The sequence below is a fragment of the Porites lutea genome, chromosome 4 (assembly GCF_958299795.1).
Source record: "Porites lutea chromosome 4, jaPorLute2.1, whole genome shotgun sequence".
In the NCBI taxonomy this organism is placed as follows: domain Eukaryota; kingdom Metazoa; phylum Cnidaria; class Anthozoa; order Scleractinia; family Poritidae; genus Porites; species Porites lutea.
Window position 1 is genome coordinate 31,520,692 of NC_133204.1, and position 14,855 is coordinate 31,535,546.

The 14,855-nt window shown below is 39.1% G+C and overlaps 1 protein-coding gene across 1 annotated transcript in view; it reads left to right on the plus strand.

Moving 5' to 3' along the window:
• LOC140935402 (uncharacterized) overlaps window positions 1-14,855 on the plus strand; it is a 49,085-nt gene that overhangs the window by 24,452 nt on the left and 9,778 nt on the right. The gene's annotated exons all lie outside the window — the stretch shown is intronic.

Sequence of the window (14,855 nt, forward strand, 5' to 3'; positions counted from 1 at the left end):
ATAATATGCCACATCTACCACGTTATCTGCTCTCGACAGATTGTATAGGTCACAGCCGGACCTGCTTCGAGCCGAACAATGCCTTTCAAAAAATGATTTATAAACTCAGGAAATTGTAGGTGCAAAACTATTCGTTAACGTCAAAGAGTTGTGGATTGGTAATCAAGCTTGTCTCTCTCTGACCAGTGATGGATTGTTTTGCTAAGTTAACTCGTGAGAACAAGCGAATTTTATGAATTACTCTTATATCGTGGGTGGTTCTTTTTGCCACACAACCTTCAATCATAAATGGTGAATGCTTTTGCTTGAACAAGGGCCTCAACAATTCGCTTTTGCATGCGGATGTTTCTATTACTTAAGTGAAATAATTCCTTAAAAAAAAAACTAACCGACTGGGTTTATAGGTTTTACAGCAGTATAAAGCAAACGATTTTTATACTGGCCACGAAAGAGCGCACGTAGTAATCGAGAGCATTTGTGGGAGCAAACAGTTCGTATTGTCAGAGGCGAAAACGTCTCTGACTGAACTACCTTACATTTTCGTTGTTCTACCTACCGCCGTAAAAGTGACTTAATATTGGTTTGTACTATACAATCTCGTGCATGGCATTAAAAATACAAAATCAAGAAAATAAACTAAACCTTCTATAGTTTTGGAAAGGATCAAAGCTCTAAATCAAACTTATCACTCATCCAAGAATAGGGCATATCACAATGGTCAGGAATTCCGGATTAAGCCGTTTATTGGAAGACGATATAGCGTCCTTTTTGAGCCAAAAAAGCGTAGGATAGGCTATGCTCAAAAGCGTCAATTTTAATGATTTATGGCGCTTCAAAAGTTATGCGTCAACAAGGCATGTCTCTTAGTAAGCTTAAACCTGCTCAGTTCTTTAGTAGAGGTTATAAGGTTGACCCGCTTTTGTCGACAATTACATGTCGTTTCTTCTTTTGCTAACAAGGATTATTGTTTGCTCCGATACTCTGTGCACTGCAAGGTTACGGAAGCGGCTGAGTAGGGGTTAAACTGTGTGCATACTCGCCGTCGCCGTGGGTTCTATAAGTGTTTTCTACCACAGCGCGGTGCCGAATGGAAATGCGCTGATCTAGCTAGTAAAGCTTCGTCTACTATGGTTTGAAAATGAAGTTTTCCGGCATTTTCTTTAGTAAAGGACATTGTTTTATCGCGTCAGATTGACTGAATATCAACTCTCTAATTCCCTTTCAAGTTTCAATGCTTTCGAGTCTGCCCGATTTTCTATTCTTTTTAGTAAGTTGCCGGGGATACAAAAAGAAAGGTTCTATTAAATTAGACCGCGAATACAGCGGCGTTTCTCCTTGCTCCTCGCCTCTAGGGACATTTCGCCAGGAGGAACTGGCGAAACGTCCCTAGCTGCGCGGAGCAAGGAGAAACAGCTGTATTCGCAGACTACTATTAAATTGGTGTTTGTTAATAAGAATTCAAACAGCACTCAAATTGACACTAGAAAACCACTGCTCCACTCAACTGGATTTCGTATCTCTACTCCCGGATCTTAATATACCGGCGCCAGTATACAGTAAGGCTTTAACTAGGTTTCATTGAGACCATTTAAATCATTGAAAGCAATGCATAATAAAATAGTATACAGTAACTTCAAATAGACAGAGATCCAGAAGAGGGCATCAGTGTGTTTATGTTTCAGGATTTCATTCAGGGGCTCAAAACTGCGAACCATCTAGTACAGCATAGAGGGGACATTCTATTTAGTACAGCAAAATGAGCTGACAATTGACTAGATCTCTTTTACGCCTTCTGAGACAATAGTTAGGACTATCCTCTAGAGCATAATAGATTAGAAGGACTGCAACTAGCATGTAGCCTGCGTTACTGCCGGCCCACGCACTCGTAAATATAGTCCTATATACAGAAGGTTTAGAGCGTTTGCGACGCAGGTAACTAGCATGTGCTGCCATAAGCTTTTATTTAGCATATATAGTTTCACCGTCATTATGGTTTTTAAATTCAATCTGGTAGCCAAAAGGAAAATGGAGAGCTGTGAACTCCACATCATCACTTTATTTTCTGTTATTCAAATGTATGAACAATACCATTATGACATAAAGGAGTGTCCCATATTCATGAATAAGAACTGAGCGAAAAGGCCATCGCTAGAATTAAACACCAGACTTAAACAAACAAATAAAAATTTCTCATCTCAGTATTTATTTAGTAAATTAAACTAATGCCACAGAATTAACTGAGTTAACCATAAATAACATAACTTCCTAGACTTCTTTCTGTTGGGAGTTCATCGTAGATGCTAAAATAATAATCAGTCTAACATCTCTGATTCTCGGGGCAGGGTCTTGTTAATATTGCGTGCTATCATTTGAACGTGGTGTTCAGGGTTTCAGGGACGCCTTCGGGACTGTAACCAAACTATCCTAAATGGCGCCTGTTTCAGCGAGGAAAACAGCGAATGGTCAAGAAAAACAGTCATTAATTTTGATTAACAGGGACAGGGTAGAGAGGATTTGCATAATTTTGCTTTGAACTTCAAGTTCCGACACGTAAACGGGGAGACTAAAATATTGCTTTCTGGCATAAGCCTATATGTTCAATATAAATGCGTTTTAATTCAAAATACAGGAACTTTTGTCATGAAAATTTAATATAATATTGATAGTAGGATGTAGCGATGAACAACTCATTACTTCCTTGCTTACTGTCCAATAACAACTTGATCCGTAATCCGCAAAATCAATAGAAGATCTCGTAAAGAAGCTTTTAGCGATATCGCATCTCTTGACATATCGACATAGGGTGGATCCATTTTATCAGTTTACTCCCTTGAGCTAATCCTACGCTAACTAGCTAGTGAACTAGTCAAGCTAATGAACATTAGTATCTGAACTCTGCTTCCATGCAGTAGTAACTGAAAATTGTTCATTAATGTTCAATTTTGCTTTTTTTAATGGAAGCGTACCTCATTCCATTGCTTTACTTAAGGATGTTTATGTCTCAGCTAATACATTTGTTTACTAAAAAGGAAGGAAGCGTAAAAAATGATGGCATGCATTGAAGGCGCGGTGTCGGTTTAGTTCAAGCTGTTTACGCTCTCTCCTTTTTTTTATGTTTTCTTTATCAGTGAGTCATTCAACGCGTTCTAGGTACTGCACAGACTGGCGTTCTCAAAAGTAGTTACTTTCTTACTGACAGTGATAATTTGCTAACCAAATTTGTCATTGTTTAACTCGTTGGTCTTATTCATTATTTGTGGTGCGCAATCAGCCATTTTAGAGCCTTGCTCTGGAGTCCAAATGAACAGCGATACATATAATTACTACGTGTACAACCAGTCTGGTGTACAACTGTATTAACCCAACTTAAACATCGTAAATATTCGACAAATACGTTGCTTAGTTATTTAACACGGGTGGAACGCCGTTCCAAGTGAAAGTTTCTTTAGTTCGAAAACGGCCAATACAGCCCACCTCTTATAACTGTGAGGGAAAAACTGTGGAAGAGTATAAAAATCTGTAACGAAGTGGCATAGGCCACTTGCGATCATTTTGAACTGCTGGCGTACCCGCCATTAATATGAATGCAAGAACGAAACAGCTTGAAATTTGTCCCACACGACATTTTGGAGTCACGTAAATTCTGCTCTAAAAATCCTTGGAGTAAACTTTTTTGTGCAAAAGGGTTTCATGGGGGTCATAAGTACAGGTTTGGCCTTTTGGATGATGAGATCTTAGTATCGAACTCGGTAACCACTTGAAGAGAAAATTTCCGATCCGTGTTATCCTTTAAATCCTTGCTAATTAATTTTCCAGTACTGTGACGATATGAAGGTAAGGATCTCTTCTTTATCTGTGATTCGGCAGTGCCTTTTACCTCAGTTTCACACATTCTAGGCAATAACACAAAAAATCAATTTATCTATCACTTTACAAGTTACTGGAATAAGCTATACCTCTCGCGTGAATGTATAATCGGACACACCCGCGGTGCGATTCTCAAAACATTCATAAGCCGGCGGCCAAAATGCTTCGGGTTGTCTGCAAAAGATCTGATCTGAAGGATAAAGTTATCTCAACATCGGTCACATCAATCTCTGCCGTCGGCATATTGTCTGTTCTCCAAAAAATGACCTCCACCGAAAAAATTGAAAGGCGTACGTGTGTATAAACAGATAGTGTTGAGTTTCCATGAGTAAGTGGGCTGCGTGGTAGGCGTTCGAAAGTGAAGGGAAAAGAGTTCAGGCTAATGAGTAAGAAGCAACGCGTTCACACGGACAAATTGAGTTGCTCCGTCCAAAGGAGGCAAAGAATTCAGTTGCAATTTTTGAAAGCGCTTGCGATGAGTTTTTTTATGTGTTGCCTAAGTGAATTATAAATTACTTCCAAGAAAAGGGAAAGGGCAGAGAAATGAGACTGGAAGAAGTTAAAATAAAACAGCATTCACTACTCAAGGATGGTGAAAGTCTCAGTGTTCTATCACGATCTTCCTCTTTCACTGGAATGTAAAGTTAAAACAACGAAACCATGCCTCTAAGGGTTAGTGATATTACCAAGAAGTGTTACAAAAAGATGGGAAACTCGAGGTGATATTTTTAGATCCCTGACTTGCATCGATGGGGTGGGAACCTCCAAAAACACAATCAGCTCAATGCCTGATACTTATTTAAAAAAACAAAAAAAAGGTTTCGGCAAGCACAAAATTAAAGACTTTAACAACAGCTAGACTCTTGCATTATGAACAGATGCACTGCTTCCTTCTACCCGCAAAAACATGAATTTAAGTAATTGTCCAATTTCATGAGAGTTTCTTTTGTTTCAAACGTGTGATTTACCCCCAGAATGATTGGCAATTACATTTCGTAATCAATTATGTCCCAGTGGCTCTTATTGTTAAACTATCAATTGTATGACAAATTACTAACCCACTGAGGTTACTGTCGAAGTTTGACTTCAGCACTTAAGTGTTTACCATATTCACTGTAGGTTGAGACTGTAACAGGAAAACCAGTCTCCAGAAAAACAGTCACCTCAAATAACGCAGTTTTTATATGACGTGAATAACTACTCTACAAATCTTATTGGAAGGTTAATTTTCAGTTTTCGTCTTTTTGGGACATGGCTTTCCGCGCCTATAATCAAAAATATGAATGCTCAGTTAGAACCTTAAATCATACTCCTACATTTAGTATGCATTGCACTTGCCATTTCCGAAGGAACTAACCGACACTGAACCCTTTCTCCTTAAGTGAACTTGCACGTTTAGTCACACATCACTCGAATAACTAGATCCTAATTACAGCAGCCCGACTAGAAATTATTAATCTCTCCTGTTGAGGTGACTGCAACACATGAAATAATCATTTTGGCAGTGTACATGAGCTGCTCAAAAGGATCAGTAGCAACAAAACAAGACTCATTTCTCAGGTTATCCAATACTGTCTATATAGTTTCTAAATATCACAGTTGCCCAGACACAGATCTTAACTGCAAGGTACTCGAAGTTGCATTTCAACGCCCACGAATTGCTTGGTAAGAAGATAAATCCTTGGTCGGATTAGCAAGAAAACCTACCCTCACGATTTTGTTTTAATAGTCCCTGTGCGCGATACGCCTTCAAAGCCTCCTTGACCACGACCTTGCTAATCTCTTGAAATTTAACAGTTGTTAAGAAAGATTGCGTTTTAGCACTCGGAGGTATGCTCACCTAATTAATTTTCCTGACGTTCTGACAGTAATTAGATAATTCTTCCGGTGGGAGATATAATCGCATTAAACAGGCATTCTATATCATCTATCTTGGCATTCCATCTGGCGCCTTTGCAGTCTCGCGGTTTGTTTAAGTGGGTCGGCTGTAATCGATATTTGACAACGATGAGCTGTACAGCTATTTATTTGCACAGACCCGATTTTCACTGAAATTAATTACTGTCGTCGGCCTTTTGAGATTTTAGTGTCCAAGTCCGGATGTAACGTCAGTCAATAATGTGGAACTAAGAAGAACCTGAATATCACAACTAATGCGAGATGCAGAAACTGGACTGTTAGAGAAAGTGTTTTTTTTATTGTTTTTTATTGCGTGAGTGAACGTTTAAATAGGAAATCTCGGAAAGTAAGGACAGTTTTAAAATTTACCAAAACTAGCGTGCGTAATATTTCATTCTTTAAATTTTACGCATAACAAATAACCCAGTGCTGAAGAAATGATAGCCTGTTCCGCTGACCCGGCTATAATTATTGATACTTTGACCTCAAACAGACAAAAACTGCGCATGCTCCTTAACATATGATATGAACACCTGAATCACAAAGGTCGTTAAGTTCTTTTATCCATGATTTTTCCATCCATCCACCCATCCTGCAAACCAGATTTGTAAATGGCATAATTTGCAGTACCTCAACGAGAGCGTGTGACATGCCTCCGTTACCATTTATGTAAATGCTTATAATTGACAGCAAAATATACTTACATCAACAAATTCAAGAAATCATCAGTTAAGTGTTTTAAAATGATGTTGAAAACTTCAACTAGCTGTTTTGAACAGATTGATCCGAAATGGAGACTTGTGGGCGAGGAAATTCTTGGTAGTTATTTCTGCATCATTTCATTGGTTATATACTCCACAAATTATGGTATAACCCTCTTTATATTATGTTGTTTATGAAACACCCATATTTCTCCTGGTTCAATTACGATATTTCTCCTGGTTCAAGTATGTCGCTTAACACCTCTTATTAGAAAAAGGATACTTAAGTATTGAGACAGGACCTTAGCATTGTCCAATAAAACCTCTGTGACCTTTTTTAGCCGTTATTCTGCGGACTAAGTCTGTGAAAATACTAAAACTCGGAAGCTCAGCTCGCACTAATTAGTCAGAAAGAGTAGTCTGCATAGCCTCACTGTTGCCAAGACAGTCCGAAAATTGACTTCTAGCTAGACTTTATCCTACTCCGTGCACATACAGTCATCCAAAGAGTATTCTTTATTATTATTCAGAAAAGGCCAGGCTTATTACTACAGCATATGGCACAGTTGACAACTAAGGCAACTCTCTAAAAATCTGCTGATTGGAGAAGAAAGAAGTGTCCGTTGTCCGCATTAAAGGGTTTCCGTACTAAGAGGTTTGAATTTAAAAAGGAAATGGAAAGGGCTCTTTTCAAGGGTAAAGGAAACTGTTGTTCTTAATGCGATAAGTCCGTCAGGGGGTTCTCAGGAAAAGGCAGGCTTATTCCGGCACATGTCACAGTTGACAAGGCAGTGCCGGTCCGTATTCGCAACGACTTACATATGTAAAACATCTGTTCTTTGAACAAGAAAGAAGTGTCCGTTGTCCTCATGAACGGGGATCTGAACCAAGAGGGTTGACTTTAAAAACTGGAAAATAGAAGGTCTCTCCCCCCACGGACAAAGAAAACTGTCTGTAATACGAGGTGTCCGTCAGCGGTTCTATGGTGTTTGTCATACTCTAAAAAAAACTTCGCTTGATTCCCCTAATCAAGAAACAAAAAGGGAAATAAGTACAACCTTTCGGCGCACCGATTTCAAGGATCGTTTGGGCGGACAAGGGTTACTTCTGATTGGTTAATGGTTAGCTTGAATCACCATCGACCAATCATAACTAACGCTTATCCACCCAAACGATCCCGGAAATCACTGTGGCCAAGCTTGTACCCATACCCCTGGAGTTTCAATTTCTATGAAGTGGGCAATAACAAAAGGACCTGAAGGAACTGTACAGAAACAAGCACTTCTACTAATAACTAAAGTTGAACCTGTCCACAACGGCCACCTTGGGAACGGACGAAACTGGTCGTTGTGGAGAGGTGTCTGTTATGAGGAGGTAGCGTTGTTATATGACATTTTTTTGGGTGTAGAACTGTCCGGTTTGGGTTTCTGGGAAACTACGCACCTACCCCTCCCCTAAGCTAACATTAACACTTACTTCTCGCTTAGGGGAGGGGTAGAAGGGCAGTTTCTCAGAAACCTCAATTGATCCATGTTTCTTTTTTGGTGTATGGACTCAGTGTCCGCCGGGACAAAATAAATTGAAGTGGCCGCTGTAGAGAGCTGGGTGGTCGTTATGGAGAGGTGGCCGTTAGTTGAGGTTCGACTGTATGAGCTTGTATTGTAGCAACGTTCTATTAAAAAGGAGCAATTAAGTTTTTTATACTACTACATAAGAAATTTCTGCAATTTGATTGGCTTAGAGCAGTGGTGTTTCAGCGTAATTTGAAATACCTACATGTGAAAATTACAAACTTTTTGCGGGTATAGTAGTATAAACAAATAATAGCATGATTTGTACGTGATATTTGGCACAAATACCACTCGTGATATTTTAAAATTGTCTCAAATTTCACTCGCCTAACGGCTTGTGAAATTACGTACAAAAATTTCGAATTATCACTCCTGGTATTTATGCCAAATATCACTACAAATCATGCTATTACCTATACAAATCTGATGAGAATTGCGTTATAACTGAAATCCTTGACATCATCATCCGCCAACAAAAGAATCACTCCTTAGTCAGCAAGTAGTTAATTTTTACTTCATCGAAAATACTCGCGGATATCCTGGACACTCTGGACAAGAACAATAAAACTAAAACCTTAAATCAGTAAATCGGATTTTGAAGTACGTAGACTGGCAAAGACGACGTCTAGGAAGGCCCAGTACAAGCAAAAATAAGCCGGTCAGTATCGCTTATCTTGATAATATAATGTAATCCACTTAGTAAAAGAGCATTGACTAGTTATAAAATGTTAATACAATCAAGAATGAAAATAATCATGTACTCCTGTTCAGGATAACATACTCTATTCCTATCCCAAAAGTGGAAAGTAGTTAAAAAATGCCAAAAGACAAACAAACAACAATGTAATCCTGTTTCAGTATAATGTACAATGAATCCTACTCATTTGTTATTTCGACATATATTGGACATATCGTGGGAAGGAGTGTGCATAGAGTAAGATAGATAAAGTTTAATTTCACGCAAAGGCGTAATTGACCCACATCTGCGTGCGATACTGCTTACCGCTTTATTGCTGCGCGATATTGTTTGTTCAAACTCGTTAACTGGAACTGTCGCTGACCAAAAGGATCGGGTCCTTTGAGCAGGGCTGAAAAACGACTGCGCATGTGTTATGTCATGCGGCAAAAAACGCAGGCTCAGGCGCGCGCTAATTCAAAATGACTCCAGTTTCGCGGGAAATAAACAGACGGCATTTAAATTGAAAAAATAAGGTCACAGTTAAAAAGATAAGGGTTTAAACAACAGTTTTGAGAAGAAAAAACATTTTCCTTAAAATCTAGTGAGTGTAGAAATTTTTAAAAAATTGTTTTCGCGCCGAAAACGGCCATTCGCGTGATCTTTAAGTGAAGTTGCGAACCCGGCTAATTAGTGAAAATTATCGGCAATGTTTACAACACCTTGTTGGCTTTTTATTGTCATTTTGCCGTCTGTTTTTGGGTGTTGGTTTTCTGGTAAAACCAGAAACTCGAAAGAGGATTGTTATGGCCATAGCAAACCCTTACCACCAGGGTTAGCGAGAGCAGCAGAGTTGCCGGAGCACACGATGGTTTGCCTCAGACATCTGCGGATGATCGAGAGCCAAGACAATCGGTGCTCTGCACCCTTTCAAGAGAAGCACTCAAAGAAACTTACAGAGATTCCAGCGACACATTATGGAATTATTGATAATTACGGCCGAAAAAACGAAAACTTCCGACCAGGGAGCAAGTGGTGCCATGCTTGTAAAAGGAAGTTTTACAAAAAAACAGAAGGAGAAAGTGGTATGGCAAGAAGAAAACGAAGTAAGGTAAATATTGGCAATTCCCGGGTTAGTTTGCATTTACATTTTATCAAGTCATTAACAAGTACTCACTTTCCCCAACATGTTCTTGTTACATTCTTTATAGAAAATGGATATGATGACCAGTTTAACGGAAAAGGAGACAGAGTTTTACCAACTTTACCAAAAGGAGGCTGAAAAATGTCACACCCTGACAACACAAATGGAGATGCTGAAACAACAGCTCTCAGGAAACACAGGTTTTACTAATTTACTTTGCATTGCTGCAATTAAATTTTACATCCCTCAACTATTTTGCATTTCCCATAAGACACATTTTGTATTAAACAGTTGGGTTCCTTTATTTTAGAATCAACAATTGACAAGAAGTTAGAGGAATTTCAAAAGGCTCTTTACAGGCACCAAGTTACCACACCTGACATAAAGATTTATGATACAGATTCCATGAAACAGTTTGTGAATAAAAACAGCCCCGGACTCTTTCAAGATCTTCTTACCTGTGTTACAGGAGGTAAAAGCCTGTCTGAGAACAGAAGAAAGCTGCAAGAGCAGAGAGTAGTGGCTTTACTTCACATCCTGGCTTATTTTAGGTATGTACTTTGAGTTTAGTGATCTGGGATATAATTTTGCACACAGTCATTTATAACTGGTATAATAACATTTGTTTTATTTGTCACAGATCACAAAAAACGTCTGCCCTACAGAAGGACAGTGGACTGCATGCATCCAATTGTGGCATGTCATTACGGGGACTATCTTCTGGCCAGGTGTTGGGATATAGCACAACCCCCAGGACAATACAGCAGTTAAAAGCTAATTTGAGTGTACAACACACAAGCTTCATTTGTCAACAATTTCACAGGGTAAATGAGGTGAGTCCCTTGGGTGTAAATACATCTAATAGCTAAAAGTTGTGTACCAGTTGCCCAAGAAAAAGCTTTAAACAAAGAGAATCATCATGAAATCTCCTGATACAGTAAATAACATTTATGTGTGTTGTGTTTAATTTTGCTTTTTGTCTTTCTTAACAGCTGCAATGCTTTATAATTTTAATGCTTGATGACTTCCACAACATCCATTCACTCCATACACCATCACAGTTGGTACGTACAAATGTCATCCACATGGCATCCTGTTTGGCAGATGTTCATCCATCAGTTCATGCAGTCCCTCGGCCTGCATTGCCCTTACACAGACAAGTCACAATAAATGTAAATGGAGAGCAGAGGACCTGTGCTGGCGGAATTGACATTAACGACGTCCTGCAAACAATAACAAACTCATTAAGGAATATGAATAAACAGTTCTGGGACCAGCTACCAAGTTACATGCAAAGCCTTGATCCAGGAAGACTACAAACAGCACTACATGAACTAAGGTACACGTTAGTCTTATTTGTTACCCATTTATCACAGAAAAATGTCTATTACAAAAGAGAAAAACAACAGGTTAACAGCAAAAAAAATTAGACTTAACAATTGCAATGAAATTGTAAATATCTGTAATGTCTGTCTGTTGAACAGGGTGTACTCAGATCCAACAACACAAGACATTGAGACGCTCGAGACTTGTATGCTAGTTGATGAGTTTCAACAAGATTTAAAGAGCATGGAACATTACAAGATGGCCCTTGAACGTGTACTGAACAAATGCCCTCAACTTAACCTGTACAGCAAGAAATTTGTTGTACCATTGCCTGCTGACTGGCCAGGGTGGTACTATCCCAAAAAGCTGATAGCAAGTGGATGGAATCCCAACATTAGCATAATTCCAGAACAAGGGCCATTTCATGTGTGTCTGAATGCTTATGAAGATGTTCTTTTGAATTTTAAATTTTTTTTTGACAAACTGTTTTCGTATGTTTTTGGAGGTACTTTGGCATCGAAACCCAAACCATACCAGACATCCCTGTGTGTTACTGCTGCCTTACTTGGTTGGCAACTGATACGACAAAAGTTACTGGAAAAGTTTGGAAAGTGCAAGCAACATGAATTTGTCACCATTCTACACTTGCTTGAACATGTTTTGCCCCTTGTGTTCTACCAGTATAAAATTTTCAGAAGTGGTGACTTAAAGTTGTATGAGAAAGTTATGGCACAAATAGCTATAATTTTCATATGCTGGAAAAGGAGACATTATGACAAATCAACCTTGTCATTTTTGAGTGATTGTGCATACCAGTGTAAACATCTTCCAGAATACTGGTCAAAGAAGGCAAGTGTTCTCAAACTGATCACAGAAAAGAAGGTTGAAGTTTGGCACTCTGTACTGCGAAGAAACACTGAGAAGTTTGACGATGCAAAAAGCATTGAAGACACAGCAAAGTCTATCGCATCATCAGGTTTTTTAAATGATTTTATACAGTCCTTTGTTCCTCAATACCACCGCGGTCATGCTGAACCAAACTTATGGCTTATCGCAGGGAAGACAGCAGAATTCTTACTTGAACTGTTTAGGAGTGTCTCAAGAAACTGTCAGAAATCACACCAGGTAACACTCCTAGGGAAAAAACATATCACAAATAATTATTTATAATTATTACATTGTTTCTGGCAAGTAAATACAGTGAACTATAAAGTTTTAAAGGTGCCCATAACACAGGTACCATACGGCTTGATAAGTAACTGGCGCTATGTTCTTAATAACTGAAAAAGAGATGACACTGACATTACTTCATCTGAAAAGTAATTATCAGTTTTTGCTCTAATAATCAAAAGAATTGGTAAAAAGTTATACAGTCAATCCACAGAGTAAGAAAACAAAGTTGTGAACTAAAACTAAAGTAAAGAAGCACAATAAAATATGCAAAATGCATTGTGCATACACCTGTAAGTACACTTCAGTGTATTCATATTCTACTGACCTCATTTGGTTTTGTCTTTTTAGGTCGAACGCTCCCTTGCAAATAATGGAAGACCAAAGGGAAAGCCACAGTATTATCTCCCAACATTTGACACCATAGTTGACACAAAGTGTTTTCCACTGAGTTATAACTTGGAGGATGTGGAACCTGGCCTGGAACCTGACCCAAATGTTTACTGTGACTTTCCAACCTGCACAAGAAGAGATACAAGTACTGTCATGAGATTGGCCTGCTTCCACTGTTTTCACCAATCTTGCATTTCATTGCATGATTGTTGCCCGATCTGTCTGGTTCCCCTGAAGAAAAAGGTGGAAAAATTAGTGAACACATTCAACACTGGACTGCTAACTTCTAATGATACTGTTGCTGTTGAAAGTAACGAAGACATTCACGAAGAAGAAGGAATTAGTACACCAGCAGCCATGAGTGTGACAGAGGCTCAGTCATTTTATTCCTCAGCAGAATGGGCTACGAAGGTTGACAGCACAGTGGGTAGTTATGCAGCAATCCCTCTTCCATCCCATCCAAACCACAATCACTCTTCAGCTCAACCAACAGTACATGAATCCAACTCTAATACCCCATCTCATGTTCTCACACCCATCACCATCCAACCCTATCACGATGGTAATGTCACCTACTGGTCTTTCCCACATATCATTTCTCAATCTACAATCCTTGGAAGAACAGGAAGTAATGCATGCACATTTATTGCCCTTTTATTTAGCAAAATGTTTTTTTCACCCAATGTCAACATTCCTGCAACTGGGAGTCCACTAAGCCAGACATGGGTCTATCAGATAGTTGTGCAAGGCATTTTGGCTGGGAACTCTATCTATGACTCAGTAACAAGTATACCTCGAACATTTGGTGTGTTGGAGGCACTTCAAACCTCTAGGGTTTTGAACAACATCATTGGGAATACTACCGTGGGCCCTGAACTGCCCGTTAGCATTGTCCCTGAGACGAATCCCACAGCTTCTTTGCCTTACTACTGGAGACAAGCTCTAGTCAAAGGGCGAACAACATCAGTATTTATTTTACGGTCCAACACAGTTGTCTTTATTCCAACAACACAGGGAATTTTTCTTTTAGACAGTCATTTTCATGAGAACAGTGGAGCCCAAGTTGCCTTTACAGAGTGGCAGCATTCATTTGAACTTCTCTCTTGGTATAAGAGAATTAATGGCTTCCAATGCACACTTGGAACTGTCACCAACGTGACGTTCAACTAGAAAGAGGGCCGTACAGGGGTGCTTTCTTAAAAGTCATGAATCCTGAATTCAATAAGATAATTATTTAGTGCCCTGTGACCAAAGGTGGATCGTGCCCGAGAAAAACTCAAATTGATAACCAATAACTGAACCTGAAATGACATTTTAGTATCCGTAATTCGTAGAAGTTATTTCTTTGGTCCATGAATCATGCCAGAAAATTCCCTCTACAAACTTCCAAGAAAGTACTTATATAGGAACAAGTCAACAATGACAAGGATTACTGTCACTTAACTCGAGAAGGTGTATTTTAATATATATGTCTACGTGAAGCTTGCTGGTTTATTTATGAAGACTTCAATTCCCGCGCGATTTCAGTTTTATCTCGCAGTTTACATGCGGGCTTGGTTGGGAGTCAAATTGTAATAAAACTATGATTGGAAGGAATTTATTACGTTACGTCGATTGAAAGTTTACTTGATAATAACTCGATTATATTTTTAAAGTGTATAAAATCAATCAAACCTACTCACCAAGAGCTGCCATCGTTTCCACAAAGAAGGGACGCTTTCAGGAACTTGTCCGCCGGCTTTAAACGAACATTCCCCTTGAATCCTTTCAGCATGTCAGAGAATTTCCGTTGACTGAAAACGTTCACAAACTGCGTCTCTCAGTTCCATCTTGTAACCAAACATTGCCTTGGAACGGCCGCGTTCACCGCCATACTTTTCATTGATCAAACGATCGAAATGAGAGACAATCGCCTCGTCTGACGCATGCGCAGTCGTTTTTCAGCCCTGCTGGTCCTTTGGTAACGATTTCAAGGACGAACCTCCCCGCGGTCCAACCCTGACCCTTTCATTCGTATACCGTCCTTTAAAAAATGGTAAACCTTGCACATACCTAATAAAGAAAACTGCTTGAAGTTAATTTGAACAATATAATGTGAAAATATAACA